Genomic DNA, 20,274 nt, shown 5'->3' on the forward strand with positions numbered 1-20,274 from the left:
CGTCTGTTACATCCCCTTTGGTCTGTTTATGTGTGTTAGGCTTTGTGGGAGGTGTTTGTTTTTATCCAGGAAGAAGACCGGATTGGTTCCTGCAGTCTGATTGGTGTCATGCCCTGATTGATCCGCTGACACCTGGACGTGTATAAAAGCCTCCTACATTACTGTCTTCATTAGCCTTGTGCTCACTCGATACTTTGTCTTGCCTGACTTTGCTTCGATATTTGGTACGCCTGTTGAGAGTTTGTTTAAGTGGAAAGAGTTTGTTTAAGTGGAAAGAGTTTGTTTAAGTGGAAAGAGTTTGTTGAAGTGGAAAGAGTTTGTTTGATTCTTGTGAACTGCCGTATTTGTGATAACGACCACCGCCTGTTTAATGACTTAGATTCCAGATAAACCCCTGAACTGATACCTGTTTATACTTTTGTTTTTATTTTATTTTGGGAGGTAGGGAGTCCGACGCCAACTCTTTGTTTTGATCTTTATTGCCTGTTTTTGATTAGGGAGTTGGGGAAGTAATTGTATTTTATTTTATTCTATTTTGTGGAGTAGGGCAGTAAGAGGTACATATAAATTAGTTATTTTGTTTGTTATTTTTGGCTCTGTCGGCTCCTGAGGTAAAATACCCAATTGTATTATTTTTGACCTGTTAAAATTCAATAAATATTGTTCCATTTATTTCCACATAAAAAGAAACCGTTGCATTTCCTTACTTTTTTCATGTTATGTCCTTTGCCCTAGACGGGGCGTAACATGAAATTGGGGGCTCGTCCGATTCTTTTTTTTCTCTTCTTTTCCTAAGACGAAATTACAAACTTGTTTTTCATCAGTGAAACTGGTCGATTTAAGTATTATTCAACTTGTTGTTTGCCTGGGATTTTTACTTTGTGTGGGAGGAAACGTAGGGGGCGTGATGACGTCAAAATTTGAATTGGAAAAATTTACGATCGATCCCACACATGAACAGTTTGATAAGTGCCTTAAAGACGATTTATTAGTGCTTGCAGATTTCTTTAATATTCGCGTATCTCGTCATGCACTTAAAAAGGAGATAAAGGAGATGTTGCGCATGGAGCTTATAAAACAAAAGGTCTTACCGGAAGAGGGTGTGGCTCCGGGTGTTGCTTTTAACCTAGAACTTGAAGGTTTGGGTGCTGCGGAGGCGGAACTCAAATCTGGCGAAGTCGATGGCATAGATCCCATTGCCCCTTCACCGGGTGAGAAACAATTGGAAATCCGTTTAAAAGAATTAGACCTGGAAATTAGTCGGCAACAGTATCAGAGTCAGCTGCTAAATGTCCAGGCACTTGAGCTTGAGACGCGGCGTGATGTCCGACTGAAAGAGCTGGAGGTCGAGTTAAAGACCAGATTTCAGCGCCCTTCTCCGGAGACAAAGGAGAAGGTTATTCCAGGATCAGTAAGTGCCTCATCTGGTGCATCATCTCCTCTACCTTCAGCGTCGCGAACTGCGCCGGTAAGTTCTCCTGAATTTGATATTAGTAGACAAATTTCGCTTGTTCCGTTGTTCAGAGAGAGTGAAGTAGACACATACTTCACTGTTTTTGAACGAATCGCGACCACATTGCAGTGGCCTAGAAATATTTGGCCTTTGCTTTTACAGTGCAAATTGGTGGGAAAAGCACAGGGAGTGTGCTCTGCTCTAACATTAGAGCAAAGTTTGGAATATGATGCGATTAAAGCGGCAGTGTTACGTGCGTATGAGTTAGTTCCGGAGGCTTACCGTCAGAAATTTAGAAGACATGTAAAAAACCCCAGCCAAACATTTGTTGAGTTCGCTCGTGAAAAGACCACTTTATTTGAGAAATGGTGTGCAGCGAGTAAAATTACGACCTTTGAACAGTTGAAAGAGTTGATTTTGGTTGAGGAGTTTAAAAACCGCATATCTGAAAAAATTGTGGTCTATTTGAACGAACAGAAAGTTTCATCTCTTGCTGATGCTGCTATCTTTGCGGATGAGTTTGTGCTTACTCATAAAGTAATTTTTTCATCATCGCGATCTTCGCAACGCACCTCAATAGATCGTACTCACGATTCTAAGCATTCGGTAGTTTCTCAAAAGGATGATTCATCGCTCGATACCTCTTCGGTAGCTAGAGAATGTTTCTACTGTCATGAAAAGGGTCATTTGATCGCTGCTTGTCCAGTACTGCAGCGGAAAAATCTGCGGAAGACTCACAACATATCTAAGAGTGTAGCTTTCATTCATGTACCGTCTTCTGACTCCTTAAATTCTGTTGACCCGACATTTGAACCATTTGTATGTGATGGAGCAGTTGCTTTGTCTAACTCTGATTCAGAGTTCACACCTGTACGGATTTTAAGAGATACGGGGGCTGCGCAGTCGTTTATTTTAGCAAGTACGCTATCATTCTCACCTCAGTCTAGTTGTGGATCGGATGTGTTGGTTCAGGGAATTGAACTGGGAGTACTGAGAGTTCCTTTACATACCATTTACTTGCGTTCTGGCATTGTGACTGGTGAAGTTAAGGTCGCTGTACGTTCTCAGTTGCCAGTGAAAGGGATTTCTCTCATTCTTGGAAATGATCTTGCTGGAAGTAGAGTTAATGCTCTACCAGAGGTTACAGATATACCGTGTGTATCAGGGGAAGATGATGTGTTAGTGCAGGAATTTCCCAGTGTATTTCAGTCTTGTGTTGTTACTCGGGCACAAGCCCGAAAATTTGAAAATGAGGTTGATCTTTCCAACTCTTTTATGTGTTTAGAGGGGTCAGATATGAAAGCCAATGATGAAAATGATGTTTCCTCAGATGTGATTGTTGGGCTTAATTTTGATTTTCCTTTTGGCAAGCAACAGCTAATCAGTGCCCAGAAAGCGGATAAAACCCTGTTATCGAGCAGTTCTTCTGTGGTAGATAAGACTGAATTACTTAAACATGCAATTGCCTATTTTCTAGAGGACGGCGTACTCATGCGAAAGTGGAGCCCTGAGAAAGTGAAGCATGAGTGGAGCACCGTATTTCAAGTAGTCGTTCCACAATCCTATCGCGGGTACGTACTGAAGCTAGCCCATGACCATGATCTTTCTGGACACCTAGGAGTTAGGAAGACCTATCATAACCTCTTGAAACATTTTTATTGGCCAGGAATGAAATCCTCTGTGTCCCAATATTGCCGTTCGTGTCATTACTGCCAAGTTGCAGGAAAGCCTAATCAGGTTATTCCTCCTGCACCTTTAAGGCCAGTCCCAGTGCTAAGTGAACCATTCGAAAAGCTGGTGATAGATTGTGTAGGACCTCTTCCTAAGACTAAGTCTGGACATGTGTATTTGTTGACTATGATGTGTTCCGCTACTAGATTCCCTGAAGCCATTCCACTGCGTTCGTTAAAGACCCCCAACATCGTGAAGGCCCTGGTGAAATTTTGCACTACTTTTGGTCTACCAAAAATTATACAATCTGATCAAGGAACAAATTTCACCTCGCGCCTGTTTCGTAAGGTAATGAAAGAACTGAATGTTACCCACGCTGTGTCAAGTGCCTATCATCCTCAGTCCCAAGGTGTCATCGAACGGTTTCACCAGACTCTAAAAACTATGATTCGTACTTATTGTTTACAACATGAGAAAGATTGGGATGAGGAGGTACCACTTTTGCTGTTTGCTGTTCGTAACACGGTGCAAGAGTCGTTGGGATTTAGCCCAGCTGAGTTAGTCTTCGGGCACTCACTGCGTGGACCATTAAAGTTGCTTCAAGAGCATCTCCTCTCTGAAACCCACTCATCAGAACCTTCCTCCAATGTGTTAGATTATGTCAGTTCATTTCACGAACGTCTACATTCTGCATGGAGGCTTGCTCGTCAGTCTTTAACCTCATCACAGTCTCGAATGAAGGATAAATATGACAAAAAGTCTGTCAAACGCTCCTTTGAGGTTGGTGATAAAGTGCTTGTGTTGTTACCTATACCGGGTTCCTCATTGCAAGCAAAGTTTGCAGGCCCATATGAAATCGAAAAGAAATTAAGTGATACAGACTATGTTGTACGGACCCCTGAGAGACACCGAAAGTCTCGTGTTTGTCACGTAAACATGTTGAAATTGTATGTTTCACGTTCAAACTCTGAAAATTCTAGAAATGCTCGGATAATTTCTCCCACTGTCGCTGTTCCTGTGGAAGTAGTTTCATCTGCTGATTCTCCTAGTATTGATGGCCTTAGTTTGGGCAGTGCGGCCTTATCCGGTGCTCGTTTACAAAACTCAGAAGCCCTTACAACACTAAGTTCAAAACTATCCCATTTATCAGAGTCATCTCGAGATGAGTTGTTACAGTTAGTTGAGAAATTTTCCTTCCTTTTCTCAGACGTACCAACTGTAACCAATCTGTTACAGCATGATATTGATGTTGCTGATCATCGCCCAATTAAGCAAAATGCTTATCGTGTAAACCCTGCCAAGCGTGAAATAATGAAACGAGAAACTGAATACCTTGTGAAGCATGGGTTAGCTGTGCCTAGTTCTAGCCCCTGGTGCTCTCCATGTTTGCTGGTTCCGAAAACTGATGGTACCTCACGCTTCTGTACAGACTACAGAAAGGTTAACCAGGTCACTAAACCAGATTCCCATCCACTTCCACGGATAGAAGATTGTATTGACAGGATTGGGAAATCTAAGTTTGTAACCAAGTTGGACTTACTCAAGGGGTATTGGCAAGTGCCACTCACGGAGCGTGCATCTGAGATTTCAGCATTTGCTACTCCAGATGCCTTCTTACAGTATAAGGTCTTGGCTTTCGGCCTTAAAAATGCTCCAGCAACGTTTCAACGTTTGATGTGTAAAGTACTGTCTAATGTGAAAAATTGTGAGGCTTATCTTGACGATGTTGTGTGTTATTCCGAGACCTGGAAGGGTCATTTGGAGGTATTGGAGGAAGTGTTTGTTAGGTTTCAAGAAGCTAATCTAACCCTCAATCTTGCTAAATGTGAATTTTGTCATGCTGCTGTTAGGTACTTAGGAAAGGAAGTGGGTCAGGGCACTGTACGACCAGTCGAAGCCAAAGTCAACGCCATTGTTAATTTTCCTATACCGCAGACAAAAAGGGAGCTTCGAGGTTTCCTTGGCATGGCTGGATTCTACAGAAGTTTCTGTAGGAATTTTTCTGATGTAGTGAAACCTCTTACTGATAACCTCCGAAAAGCAATTCCCTTTTTGTGGACTCCTCAGTGTCAGATTGCTTTTGATTCTTTGAAGAATTTGTTATGCAGCGCTCCTGTCTTAGCCACTCCTGACTTCACCAAACCGTTTAAACTTGAGGTTGATGCAAGCGGAACTGGTGCAGGTGCTGTACTGTTACAAGAAGATGAAAATGGAATTGATCACCCATTGTGTTTTTTTTCTAAGAAGTTTAATCGTCATCAATGTAACTACAGTACAATTGAGAAAGAAGCACTCGCGCTTTTGCTAGCTTTGCAACAGTTTGAAGTTTATATTGGTTCAAGTTCACAACCTGTTGAAGTTTTTACTGATCACAACCCTCTTGTATTTTTACAGAAGTTCTGTAACAAAAATCAAAGACTCATGCGCTGGGCTTTAATTTGTCAAGATTTTAACTTGCACATCCAGTACAAGAAGGGCACAGATAATGTTATTGCGGATTCTCTATCAAGATCTTGTGTATAAACATGTTTTCATGTTTATTTTTGTGTATGGGGGTGTTACATCCCCTTTGGTCTGTTTATGTGTGTTAGGCTTTGTGGGAGGTGTTTGTTTTTATCCAGGAAGAAGACCGGATTGGTTCCTGCAGTCTGATTGGTGTCATGCCCTGATTGATCCGCTGACACCTGGACGTGTATAAAAGCCTCCTACATTACTGTCTTCATTAGCCTTGTGCTCACTCGATACTTTGTCTTGCCTGACTTTGCTTCGATATTTGGTACGCCTGTTGAGAGTTTGTTTAAGTGGAAAGAGTTTGTTTAAGTGGAAAGAGTTTGTTTAAGTGGAAAGAGTTTGTTGAAGTGGAAAGAGTTTGTTTGATTCTTGTGAACTGCCGTATTTGTGATAACGACCACCGCCTGTTTAATGACTTAGATTCCAGATAAACCCCTGAACTGATACCTGTTTATACTTTTGTTTTTATTTTATTTTGGGAGGTAGGGAGTCCGACGCCAACTCTTTGTTTTGATCTTTATTGCCTGTTTTTGATTAGGGAGTTGGGGAAGTAATTGTATTTTATTTTATTCTATTTTGTGGAGTAGGGCAGTAAGAGGTACATATAAATTAGTTATTTTGTTTGTTATTTTTGGCTCTGTCGGCTCCTGAGGTAAAATACCCAATTGTATTATTTTTGACCTGTTAAAATTCAATAAATATTGTTCCATTTATTTCCACATAAAAAGAAACCCGTTGCATTTCCTTACTTTTTTCATGTTATGTCCTTTGCCCTAGACGGGGCGTAACACCGTCCCTCTCAGCACGGTGGCTGAGAGGACAGCCGTTCTCAGCTCCTTTGGGAGCTTCCATTTCCGTTGTTTTTGTTTCTTTTCTTTACTAAGTTTATTCAACTATTCGCCTCTCCACACAAGGAAGACGAATTCTGAAACATTGCTTTGTTAAACCTTTCAAATACCGCGCGATTCCGCATCAGCCCGGAAGACGAACAAAGACTCCTTGCTACAAAGGACCACGCTGCTCCAGCACACGCACGCTGGTTTCAAAAGACCACGCTCATGCACGCTGGACCCATGCAAGTATCGTTCTCTATGGAGAATTTAAATGCTGCTTAAAGTTTGTCTATGATTTGATTTGTTGTTATCTTTCAAAGGTTACTTTCTGTGAGTTTGCATAACTGAGCTCATTCTGTGATCATGCTCTCTCTCTCACCTCCCTCTCACCCTTTCTCTCTCATTCATTCTCTCTCTCTCTCCCTCATTTGGATTCCGTTATGTCTTGTACAAAGTTTACTGTCTGTATTGTTGTACGCGTATTTACTCTGTGTGATTTGTAGTTTGATGTATTATTAGTTCAATTATTAAAAGCCAATATATATTAATGATTGCCTCTGAACAGCTCACATTACGAGTCAATGAAGTGTCTGATCTTTAGCTACACGCTGTTTACTTCATAAATTCAATCATAATTCATCATAATGATAGGATAACATTTTCATGGCCAGAGAATATTGTAAGAATTGTAAGAAGTGATAACTTTATTGAAAATTGATAAGTTAATCTTACGGCCGTTTGCTGGACAAACCACTGTTTGATTTTTCTGTAATTTACAGTAAGAGATATCACCATAATTGATATGAAGAATGGAATATTGACATATTAATGAGTAAATTACAGTGCCCTGTAATGAGTTATTGATAAATGCAATTGAGCTATTTTTCATAATCAATAATATTAATGTAACTGTCATATGATATATATATATGTGTATATATATATATATATATATATATATATATATATATATATATATATATATATATATATTAATCATATTCCTGATTAATTATTCAAATTGCCCATTTATCATTTGAGTTAATAATTATGTTCAACCCAGTGCAGCTACACACCGATGGAGTTGTGGTTCCTTGCCGCTGTCGCCTCTGACTTGCTTAGTTGGGGTCACTTCATCTACAGCTATCATTGACTTGATTGCAAATAAATGCACAGACACTATTTAACTGAACAGAGATGACATCACTGAATTCAATGACGAACTGCCTTTAACTATCATTTTGCATTATTGACCCACTTTTTTCCTAATGAATGTTGTTCAGTTGCTTTGACGCAATGTATTTTGTTTAAAGCGCTATATAAATAAAGGTGAAATAAAGGTAAATAAAGGCTGTCAAAATGGCTGAAAAACTAAATTCGAATTTGCAATTAAATATTATCCAAATTCGAATTATATTCGTATTTAAAATGCATAATTTTAGTTAGGGTGAAAAAAAGCTTTTGGCTTCTCTTCTGAGGCCACAAGAGGGCGCATTGGGCAAAATATTACTAATGCACGTTTATTCAAAGCATTAGAAAATATGACTGTGAAAAAAATGCATAATATTTAAAATAATGTTTATAAACCAATTATAATTAAGTAGCTTAAAGGACTATAAACACAACAGCACCATTTGTGCATGCATAATTTAATTCAAAGAGGTGTAAGCCAATACAGAGAGTACATTTTTCATTTAAACATGAGATGCAGTAGGATGGAGAAAACCATAAAGTCTCAAGAAATGCTTTTGAAAAAACTGAACACACCTCAATTTTACATGGCTTTCTAAACATGCTGCTCTATTGTGTGAGATGTGAGTGCAAGGGTAATAGAAGACGTCCCTCTCTAGAAAATGCGTGAAATACTCATTCTGTGTGAATGGCTTGGTTTCAGTTTTGACGTAAACAAGCTCTTCTCCACATTCTCTTTTTCCGCAATATTTTGATTCGCTGCATCTAGTTGCTTCAACTGTATGTTAACAAAAACATTCTTATGCAATGACACTTTTATATTGTCATTGCATCTCGTGTGCCACTGATAAAGGCCAAAGTATAATTTGACCATCCGCATCCGCGCACCGTCCGCAATATGCAATTTTCGTCATCAAGAGGGCTCGCGGACATACATCCACGCGGTCTCAATAAGTGCCTGCATGCGGGTGGGGTGCGCGGCTGTCAACAGCAGTGTTGTGTAAGTTACTCAAAAAAAGTAATCCACTACAAATTACTAATTACTGCTCTAAAATTGTAATTTGATTACATTACTGATTACTGCATGTAAAAAGTAATCAGATTACTAATTACTTTACTTTCAAGTTACTTTGAAAACCTATTAAACCTACAAGGAAAAAAACTACAAACAAAGTGAAACTCAGTTCTTTCCGTAATTTAATATTGACTGAAAAATATTACAGAAATATGAAAACAGCAACTTGAATTAAAAATCCAATGCATTCCTATAACTTAACATTCTTAACATAAACTTGCCTATGAAAACTGTAGTCTTTTTAAATGCATCTACATTTTGTCTTAACTACATATGGGCTGCCATTCCATGGAAGCTTCTATTCCAGATGTCTGCGGTTGTGGAGACATATTCCAAACGCTCAAATGTTTTTTTAAGTTCATACTCCATATCCGCATAGGGCTGTCACTTTTCGTTCGAAAATCGATTGCACAATCGATCGGACCAAACAAAAAAAGTTTCAAAAATGAAAATAGGGAATGGGTTTTGAACAAACTATTAATTTTAAAATAATTAAACAATTAAAAAAATACAGATGTAAAAAAACTTGTGTCGGGGCTTAATTTATATCATCTTTAGCGGGCTCGGGCTTGCGCTCCGGTTTGTGAGGTAAATGAGCGGTCATGTGATGTGTTTCGATTAGCGCGAGAAAGATGAGAAATGGATGCTGAGTAGATGCAACGGAGGCTTGCCTCTGGCGAAAATACGTTTTGGTTGCACCAGCAGCTAAAGCAAAGTTCTGAGGTGTGGAAAAGTTTTGACCGTGTTTATAATCAGAATCAGAATGAGCTTTATTGCCAGGTATTTTTACACATACGAGGAATTTGTTTTCGTGACAGAAGCTCCGCAGTACAACAGAATGACAGCGACAGAACATAAAACACATAATAAAAGAATAAAAAATACAAATATGTAGACAGTGAATGACAATATACAAATGACAATTGTAGGCAGGTATATTACAAAGTGAAGTTATGTATGTACATATATATTGTGTGCAAGATTTAAGTGTATACTAAGTATGTGTGTTGGATAAATAAAGTGTGTGTGTATATAAATATAAAGTGTAGTGTGTTCGCCATTATTGTCAGCTGTTCATAAGATGGATTGCCTGAGGGAAGAAACTGGTCCTGTGTCTGGTCGTTCTAGTGCTCAGTGCTCTGTAGCGTCGACCAGATGGCAACAGTTCAAAGAGAGAGTGTGCTGGATGTGAGGGGTCCAGAGTGATTTTGACAGCCCTTTTTCTCACTCTGGATAAGTACAGTTCTTGAATAGATGGGAGAGTTGAACCGATGATTCGCTCAGCAGTCCGGACTACTCTCTGTAGTCTTCTGAGGTCAGATTTAGAAGCTGAGCTGAACCAGACAGTTACTGAAGTGCAGAGGATGGATTCAATGATGGTGGAGTAGAACTGTTTCAGCAGCTCCTGTGGCAGGTTTAACTTCCTCAGCTGGCGGAGAAAGTACAACCTCTGCTGGGCCTTTTTTACGATGGAGTCAATGTGAATGTCCCACTTCAGGTCCTGAGAGATGGTGGTTCCCAGGAACCTGAATGACTCCACTGCAGTCACAGGGCTGTTCATGATGGTGAGTGGGGGGAGTGCAGGGGGGTTTCTCCTGAAGTCCACGATCATCTCCACTGTTTTGAGGGTGTTAAGCTCCAGGTTGTTGAGACTGCACCAGACAGCCAGCTCTTTTACCTCCTGTCTGTAAGCAGACTCGTCACCGTCCTGAATGAGGCCTATGAGTGTGGTGTCATCTGCAAACTTCAGGAGCTTGACAGAGGGGTCCTTAGATGTGCAATCGTTGGTGTACAGGGAGAAGAGCAGTGGTGAGAGTACACAGCCCTGGGGAGCTCCGGTGCTGATTGTACGGGTGCTGGATGTGTATTTTCCCAGCCTCACTAGCTGCTGCCTGTCTGTCAGGAAGCTGTTGATCCACTGACAGACGGAGGTGGGCACCGAGAGCTGATTTAGTTTGGGCAGGAGGAGGTTTGGGATGATCGTGTTGAAGGCCGAGCTGAAGTCCACAAACAGGATCCTCACATAAGGTCTGTCTAGGTGTTGCAGAACATAATGCAGTCCAATGTTTACTGCATCGTCCACAGACCTGTTTGCTCTGTAGGCAAACTGAAGAGGATCCAGCAAGGGCCCAGTGATGTCCTTCAGGTGGGCCAGCACCAGTTTTTCAAATGACTTCATGACTACAGACGTTAGAGCCACAGGCCTGTAGTCATTTAGTCCTGAGAATAAATTAGTAAAATTAGTAATGAGAATAATGAATGAATAATCACCATCAGTGAGAGCAGGAACGCACTGAAGACATCTACAGTGGATTCATTCATTTTCCTCCACAAAAACATGTAGACCTAGCCTAATCTCTGTGAGTAAAGGTTTTTCAAATGATAACTATATATCCATTAAGGCTTAAATGCATAATGTGGACTGAGTATTTACGCTAATGTTTGCATTATTCTTGTATTAAATGTCAGCTGATATGTGGAGAAGCAAATCCGGCTGAGCTTTTATATTAATTTCGTTATTGCCAAATACCCATCTTAATTTAAAAATAATCTTAATTTAATCTGTTATAAAAGATCGTTTTTATTGATGTGTTGGTTTATTTATAGGCTAAATGAGCCTATGTCTATTTAGAGTGCTGAGATGTTTCGATGTTACAGAGGACTTATTTTATTTCTTTATTCCAACTTCCAAGTGTCCTAGTCTACGTTAGTTGTGAATAAATTGTTAAAACATGTATAAATGACTCATTGTTGACAAAATGCAAAAGAGCTGTGTGTGTATGCGCACATCTGAATGTCGGGCTGCAAACGGGTTCAGGCTTTTAAAAAGCTGTCAATCAAAATGTACTTCTCAGGCTCGGGCCGAAACCTGTCTTTAAATGACTGAGATTCCACAGTCGACAAGGACCGCATTTCCTCCACCACATACGCTGCTAGCTCTTCACCTGTCCAGAAGTTACCTTCCCTCCCAATCTTGAACAAAAATCTCCGTCCATTTTAACAGCACAAGTTCTCCAGTAATTCATTAAAGCGCATGCTCAATAACTGACGCAGGCGCCACAAAACGTGATTAGAAATGCATTTTGATTTATTTAGCCTACTTTAATATTTTTTCTTACCAATACATTTGTAACGCAAGTAACTTAATTTTATTGACATCAGTAACTGTAATCATTTCTTCTGAAATCCACTATCATCTCCACTGTTTTGTGTTGAGCTCCAGGTTGTTGTTATTGCACCAGACAGCCAGCTCTTTAACTTCCTGTTTGTATTGCAGTGCAACTGTTTGTATACGGGGGAAGAGCAGTGGGGAAAGTACACATCCCTGAGGGGTGCCAATGCTGATCATGAGAGTCCTGGTTGCGTTAACCCATTTTCACTAGCTGCTGCCTGTCTGTCACTGATAGTTTGGTTTGGGGACAGAGAGTTAGGTAAGTTTGGCTGAGAGAATGTCAGGCATGATGGTATTGGAGACCAAGATGAGATCTACAATAAAGATCATTGCATAAGTCCCAGGTCGATCAAGATTTTGCTGAATGTTATGCAGTCCCATGTTCACTGCATCATTCACAGACCTGTTTGCTTTGTGTGTGTACTGAAGAACATCCAGCAAGGGTCCAGTGATGTCTTTCAGATATGCAGACACTTGTCTCTCAAATGACTTCATGACCAAAGACCTGAAAGTGAGATGTGAGTCCAGTGATTTTGTTTTTTTGGGGGGACCGGAATGGTAGTGGAGTGTTTGAAGCAGGTGGTAACTACACACAGCTTCTGTAATCTGTTGAAGATCTGTCTATGGGGCCCAGTTGGTAAGTACAGACTTTTAAACAGGCAGGTGAAACACCTTCAGGACCTGAAGCTTTCTTATGGGTTTTTTGTTCTGCATGGTACGGCATTGTATGGTACAGCTTGTATTTGGAGTTTTTTTTTTTCACTGTGTAGAGTATCTGGTACCTGGTACTTTTTTCACTACCACCTCAGCTGAGGTTCCAAGTGAGCCATACTGTTACTAAAATGTGACGTGTAAACCCTTCTGATCACTGACTGGTCATCAATGCAGGTTGAATGGTAGGAGAGGGAGGGAGAGGGGTTTGCAGGGGAGTATGTGTGAAGTGCAGTTCAAAGCGGGTGAGGGGTGTGAAACTGGGCTTTTCAAACCGACAGTAAAACAAATTCACAATCTCCATAGTCTGCAGGGATGGTGTCTTGTACTAGGTGATATTCCTCAGATGACTCCATATTGATGCCGGGTTGTTGGCTGAAAACTTTATTATTTCAGCTTTTCAGACTTTTTTCTTTTAACAATTCAAGTTTAGTTCAATTCAAGTTTATTTGTATTGCGCTTTTTACAGAACAAATCGTTACAAAACAACTTTACAGAAAATTATGTTTCTACAATATTTAGTAGTAGCTAGTAGTTTGTGCACATTTGACAGGATTTTAGAAAAAAATAAAAATAATAATAATAATACAAGACGTAGTCAGCTAGATGATCAATATTATTAAGTTATTAACTGTAGTAACACTAACTGCAACCATGAAAGTAGGCTATAATGCCTTCAAGTAGCATTACGTCGGTTTTATTTTGGCATTATGAATACAATTGCTGCCCTCAAATGTTAATCTGAAATAAAATAAACCTTGGTTTATAACTACTACAATATTTCATTATTTCCAAGAAGCTGTTTTGTTTTATATGCTCATAAGAAGAATAAATTATAGCTCCAGAATTACTCAAAGTAAAAAATATCCCACTTTATTATGTTAGTTTTAATATCGAACCGAACAGTGAATTTTGTGAACCGTTAAACCCCTTATATATATATATATAATATATTAGTGCTGGGAAAAAAAATTAATTGCATTCAAAATAAAAGTTTTTGTTTGCATAATATATGTGTGTGTGAACTGTGTATAATTATTTTGTATATAAATACACGCATATGCATGTATTAATTTATTTTTTTTGCATGTATATACTGTATATACATTAATACATAATTTATATTATATATAAATATAAATAATAAATAAATATATTAAATATATACATGCATATATGTGTATTTATATATACAAAATAATTATACACAGTACACACATATATAATATGCAAACACAAACATTTTTATTTGGGATGCGATACATTTTTTCCCAGCACTAATATATATATAGGGGGGGCCCAAGGAAAAAGGTTGGGAACCACTGCTCTGAGGGGTCAGCATCATCTCTTCTCAGGTTTTCTGGATCCAGACTGGAGCTTGTGTAAATCCTAGTTACCACGGGATGTGAATCCCCTGACGAAACATAGAAAAAAAAATACAGACATCATTAGCATAGCTGCTGATCCAACAAAGTAAAATTAGTTTAACCCAAGCTGATGAATAAAAATGCACCTTTGATCACATGCAACTACACTCACAATTAAAAAGATACATTATTTGAATGCTTGGCGAAAGAGATGTGTTTTTAATCTAGATTTAAACAGAGAGAGTGTGTCTGAACCGCGAACATTATCAGGAAGGCTATTCCAGAGTTTGGGAGCCAAATGTGAGAAAGCTCTACCTCCTTTAGTGGACTTTGCTATCCTAGGAACGACCAAAAGTCCAGCGTTTTTGGACCTTAGGGTGTGTGATGGGTTGTAACGTGGTAGAAGGCTAGTTAGGTACGCAGGAGCTAAACCATTTAGGGCCTTATTGGTAAGTAATGATAATTTGTAACTGATACGGAACTTAATAGGTAGCCAGTGCAGAGACTGTAAAATTGGGGTAATATGATCATATTTTCTTGACCTGGTAAGGACTCTAGCTGCTGCATTTTGGACTACCTGTAGCTTGTTCATTGACGAAGCAGGACAACCACCTAGAAGTGCATTACAATAGTCCAGTCTAGAGGTCATGAATGCATGAACTAGCTTTTCTGCATCAGAAACAGATAACATGAACATGTTTCGTAGCTTGGCAATGTTTCTGAGATGGAATAATGCAGTTTTTGTAACATTGGAAATATGATTTTCGAAAGACAAATTGCTGTCTAATGTAACACCCAGATTTCTGACTGTAGAGGAAGTAACAGTACATCCGTCTAGTTGCAGATTGTAATCTACAAGATTCTGTGTAGTGTTTTTTGGTCCAATAATTAGTATCTCTGTCTTATCTGAATTTAATTGGAGAAAATTATTTGTCATCCGTTTTACATTTTTAACACATTCTGTTAGCTTAGATAATTGGGAAGTTTCATCTGGTCTCGTTGAGATATATAGCTGAGTATCATCAGCATAACAGTGGAAGCTAATTCCGTATTTTATAATAATATTACCAAGGGGCAACATGTATATTGAAAATAGAAGGGGACCTAGGACGGATCCTTGTGGCACTCCATATTTTACTGATGATAAATGAGATGACTCCCCATTTAAGTAAACAAAATGGTAGCGATCGGACAGGTAGGATCTAAACCATCTTAGAGCCTGCCCTTGAATACCTGTATAGTTTTGTAATCGATGTCATGATCTATGGTGTCGAACGCAGCACTAAGATCAAGTAAGACTAGAGACTATGAGACTATGAGATGCAGCCTTGGTGTGACGCAAGGAGCAGGTCATTTGTAATTTTAACAAGTGCAATTTCTGTGCTATGGTGGGGCTTAAAACCTGACTGAAATTCTTCATACAGATCATTTTTATGCAGGAAGGTGCTCAATTGAGCAGACACAACTTTTTCTAAAATTTTAGACATAAATGGAAGATTTGAAATAGGCCTATAATATGCCAGTACACTAGGATCTAGTTTTGGTTTCTTAATAAGAGGCTTGATAACCACCAGCTTGAATGGTTTTGGGACGTGACCTAAAGATAACGACGAGTTAATGATATTGAGAAGCGGTTCTTTGGCTACAGGTAACAGCTCTTTCAGTAATTTAGTTGGTACAGGATCTAATAAACATGTTGTTGGTTTAGATACAGTGATAAGTTTATTTAGCTCTTCCTGTCCTATGGTTGTAAAGCACTGCAGTTTATCTTTGGGTGCGATGGATGAAACTGAAGTGTTAGATGATGTAGAATCTACATTCGCTATTGTATTTCTAATGTTATCTATTTTATCAGTGAAGAAATTCATAAAGTCATTACTATTTAACGTTGGTGGAATATTTGAATCAGGTGGCGTCTGGTAATTTTTTTTTAACTTAGCCACTGTGCTAAATAAAAACCTTGGATTGTTTTGGTTATTTTCAATGAGTTTGTCTATATGCTCTACCAGAGCAGTTTTTAGAGCTTGTCTATAGCTGGACATACGGTTTTTCCATGCAATTCTAAAAAATTCTAAGTTAGTTTTTCTCCATTTGCGTTCAAGACTACGAGTTACTTTCTTGAGAGAGTGAGTATTACTGTTATACCATGGTACAGTACATTTTTCTCTAACTTTTTTCAATTTGATCGGGGCAACAGCTTCTAATGTATTAGAGAAAATAGTGCCCATGTTGTCAGTAATTTCATCTAATTCATGTGTATTTTGGGGTACAAATAGCAGTTGAGATAGATCAGGCAGGTTATTTTCGAATCTTTCTTTGGTGGCTGGAACAATAGTTCTGCCCAGACGGTATCGCTGCGACATATAGTTAATATCAGTTATACGCAGCATGCACGATACAAGGAAATGGTCTGTAATATCATCACTTTGAAGTACAATATCTATAGCAGTAAGATCGATTCCATGTGATATAATTAAATCTAGTGTATGATTAAAACGATGAGTGGGCCCGGTGACATTTTGCTTGACTTCAAAGGAGTTTATTAGGTCAGTAAACGCAAGTCCTAATGTATCATTTGCATTATCAACGTGAATATTAAAATCTCCCATGATTAGCGCCTTATCAACTGTAACTAGAAGGTCTGCGAGGAAATCTGCAAATTCTTTTAGGAATTCTGTATACGGCCCTGGTGGTCTATACACAGTAGCCAGAGCAAGAGATACATTAGATTTCTTTTGCATGTCTGACAGAGTAACATTTAGCAGAAGTATTTCAAAAGAGTTAAACCTGTATCCTGTTTTCTGGGTAACATTGAGAATATCACTATATATTGTTGCAACACCCCCGCCATGACCAGTCTGATGGGGCTCATGCTTATAACAGTAGTTTGGTGGAGTAGACTCATTTAGACCAAAATAATCATTTGGTTTTAGCCAGGTTTCAGTCAAGCAGAGTAAATCAAAACTATTATCTGTGATCATTTCATTTACAATAACTGCTTTTGGTGTGCTGCTTTAATATTTATGAGCCCAAACTTTAAAAATTGTTTTTGTTCATTTACTTTACATTTTTCTGGTTTAATTACGATAAGATTTTTTCTAGATCCTACATTATATTTAACACACTCTGATCTTCTCTGTTAGTCTGTTTCTGGCCTGCTTATACAATATTTTATCCACACTTCTGGATGCATCCTCTTTAGAATGACAAAGCTGTTTGGGTTTCCCAGTAAACCATGGTCTATCATTATCAAATGATAGGACTATCCTGATAGTAATGCACATATCCTCACATAAACTGATATATGAAGTTACAGTATCTGTGTTCTCATCCAGATTGGTGGCTGCAGCTTCAAAAACTCTCAAATCAGTGCAGTCAAAGCAGGCTTGTAAATCCTACTCTGCTTCATTAGTCCATCTCTTAACAGTCCTTCAGGTTTAGTTGATTTCAGCTTCTGCCGGTAGGTTGGTATGAGATGAACTAGGCAGTGAGAGCCCAAAAGCTGCCCATAAGACACAGTGATATGCATCCTTTATTGTGGTGTAAGAGTTATTTATATTACTGTCTCTGGTGGAACATGTAACATGCTGTCTGTATTTTGGCAGTTCATAGGAAATATTTGGTTTGCTAAAATCTCCAAGAATTATTAAAATAAAGTCTGGGTACTTTGATATATTTTAGTTATTTGTTCTGCCAGCTGTTGCTGTGTGATGCACTCACACACACGTCTGGAGGAATTGGCAAGAATGAAAGAAGAAATCTCCCATGGCAAGTATGAATGTTTACATTTTATAAAGAGTGCCTCTAAATTAGGAAAGCATATCTTTTTATTAGGACAGCATATTTCGCAGCGTGTTAACCTTTTTTAGCTTGTTAGCTTATCATTCACGTTTTCATCCATGTTTATATTCGCATCTATTGCTGTCTTTTCTTTTCTAACTCCTTTTCTTTTTTTCTCTCGATTGTTTCCTACCAACAACAGTGATAAGTCATAATCATTAATCAGTAATGGTGAGTAATGTCTTCTCATGTTATTATTGTTTGCACCACTTGTCAGATGTATAGTTTAGCTTTCTCTGCTGGCGGTGAGGGATTCACATATGATAAAGGCAGGGAAAGTTAGGCTGACAGAGAAGATTTCAGAGTTAGAGACATGCATCCAAACTTTAATTAAGGATAGTAAGAATCTGAGGGCTGTAGTTACGGCTTTTGGATGCGATTACAAAACATGAAAATAGAGACACCAGCCCATAGAGACTCTTTCACCTAGATATCACACTATAGAGACGGAGTCTGTTCCCCGAACTAGAAAATACAAAAAAACTCCAAAACAATTTGAGTAGCAACTTTACTGATGTTCAACAAAGATGTGCTCCGTTTGATAAACTTTGTAGCTAAAACCAGATGATTATATTATTTTAAATGAGTCTACGCCACAAGATTACAGTTATTAAACATGAGGCCCATCCAAAAGGTAAATGGGGAGGTGTCCTTCAATTTATAATAATATTTTCATTATTTCTTAGAAGGCAGGCTGCAAGTATAACTCATTTGAAGTAATGGTTCATTATATAACATTATCCAAAGAAACAACTTGTAATGGTGAGACAGAGAGGTTCGGATCCATGTGAAGAACTTTTAATGATGAGAATGGTCAGACAGGCAATGATCAGCAACGGCGTCAGGTATATAGGGATAACCAGAATCGATAACAGAAACAAGCAGATGTCAGGGGCAGGCAGCAGAGAATCAAGAGTCGGTATAAACAATCCAAAGGTCAGGTACAGAGAGAACAAACACAAGGAAAACGCTCGGAAATGTCAGACTGGCTAAACACAACTTCGCAGAGAGTGAGTGTGCTGCTTATATGTGTGTGTAATGAGGTGCAGGTGGGGCAAGAAGATTGGCTGAGGAATGATGTGCAGGTGTGGCAGGGTGATTGTGATGCAGTGACTCATGGGATATGTAGTTAGGGTGTGGTGCAACAGATGAGAGGTGTGAGAGTCCGAGTGACATCTGGTGGTAGATGTGGAATTGTCCTGATTGGAGTGCCCTCTACTGAAGTTCATGGGCACTCAATCTAATTGGTTTCCTGAAGATTGACTGTGACTTGACTTGGTTCCTGAAGATTGACTGTGACTTGACTTGGTTCCTGAAGATTGACTGTGATTTGATTTTGCTCATGAAGATTGTTGGGGCTTGACTGTGCTCTTGAGGATCGACTGTGACTTGACTTAGTCCTTGAAGATCACTGGTGACGTGACTCTGTCCTTGAAGATCACCAGTGACTTGACTCTGTCCTTGTAGATAACCAGTGACTTGACTCTGTCCTTTAAGATCACCGGTGACTTAACTTTCATTAATGCTGTCACATAACAAATCTGTCCCAATATAAAATGAAATGAATAGATAATATCGAACCAACAACCTTCCGGTTTGTAGACAACCTACATGAACCACTGAGCCACTGGCGCCCAGGGATGGATGCCAAACATTTACGAATCCTCTCTAAGGCAGTTGAGGAACTGGAATTGGAGTAGTCTACGCTGGAGGAGGCCACTCATTGCCATCTCTACAAATGGTTGCAGTCGGGGCTCCGCCAGGCCCCTCGTCAGTGAACCTCTCAGTTTTTTTTCCGAAGGTCCATGATGAGCTTACGAAGTTGTGGCATGCTCTTTACTCAGCCCTTCTTCGCTTTAACTCTTTTTCTGCTCTCTCCTCAGTGGATGGCACTGAAGAAAAGGTTAATGAGAGGATGTCCTCTCTTTGCCCGCTCACTGCCATTGTATGGAAAGCGAAGGTCACTCATCCAAACCTTGCAGGATGACTTCTGCCCTCACTGTACGAGCATTTTCCTCTGCGGGGCAGGCTACCTCAGCTCTGTATTCAATGGCTGTGCTCCAGGTCTTTCAGGCCAAAGTCCTCCAGGCCATGTATGAGTCAGGAGTCAGGGAGATGTGCAAAAAAAGTTTGTTTGATTCTCTAGTGTCTTCATGAAATGTCTGCAACATATGTTGGTTAAAATTCCTCAGTGGTTGTGCCAAAACAACTCCCTGTCAAAAACAGCTATTTTTTTCTGTATTTGGTGGCGCGTTACAAAAACAAACCAATCCACTGTGGCTTTGATGTCGGGAGAAAATGAAGACTCTTTTGTTCACTTTTATGTGGCCAGTGACTGAGCATTATGACATCATACTGCTCACAAAATCAAAACAGAGTTTTTTGGCAATTAAAAAAATAAATAAAATAGTGAATGGATTTTTATGGGGTGGTTGTGTTCACACACTGCT

The 20,274-nt window shown here is 39.2% G+C and overlaps 1 pseudogene; it reads left to right on the forward strand.

Moving 5' to 3' along the window:
• The first annotated feature begins 1,054 nt into the window (after positions 1-1,054).
• LOC127970953 (solute carrier organic anion transporter family member 1C1-like) overlaps positions 1,055-20,274 on the forward strand; it is a 32,333-nt pseudogene continuing 13,113 nt past the window's right edge.

Source organism: Carassius gibelio, chromosome A4 (assembly GCF_023724105.1).
Source record: "Carassius gibelio isolate Cgi1373 ecotype wild population from Czech Republic chromosome A4, carGib1.2-hapl.c, whole genome shotgun sequence".
NCBI lineage: Eukaryota > Metazoa > Chordata > Actinopteri > Cypriniformes > Cyprinidae > Carassius > Carassius gibelio.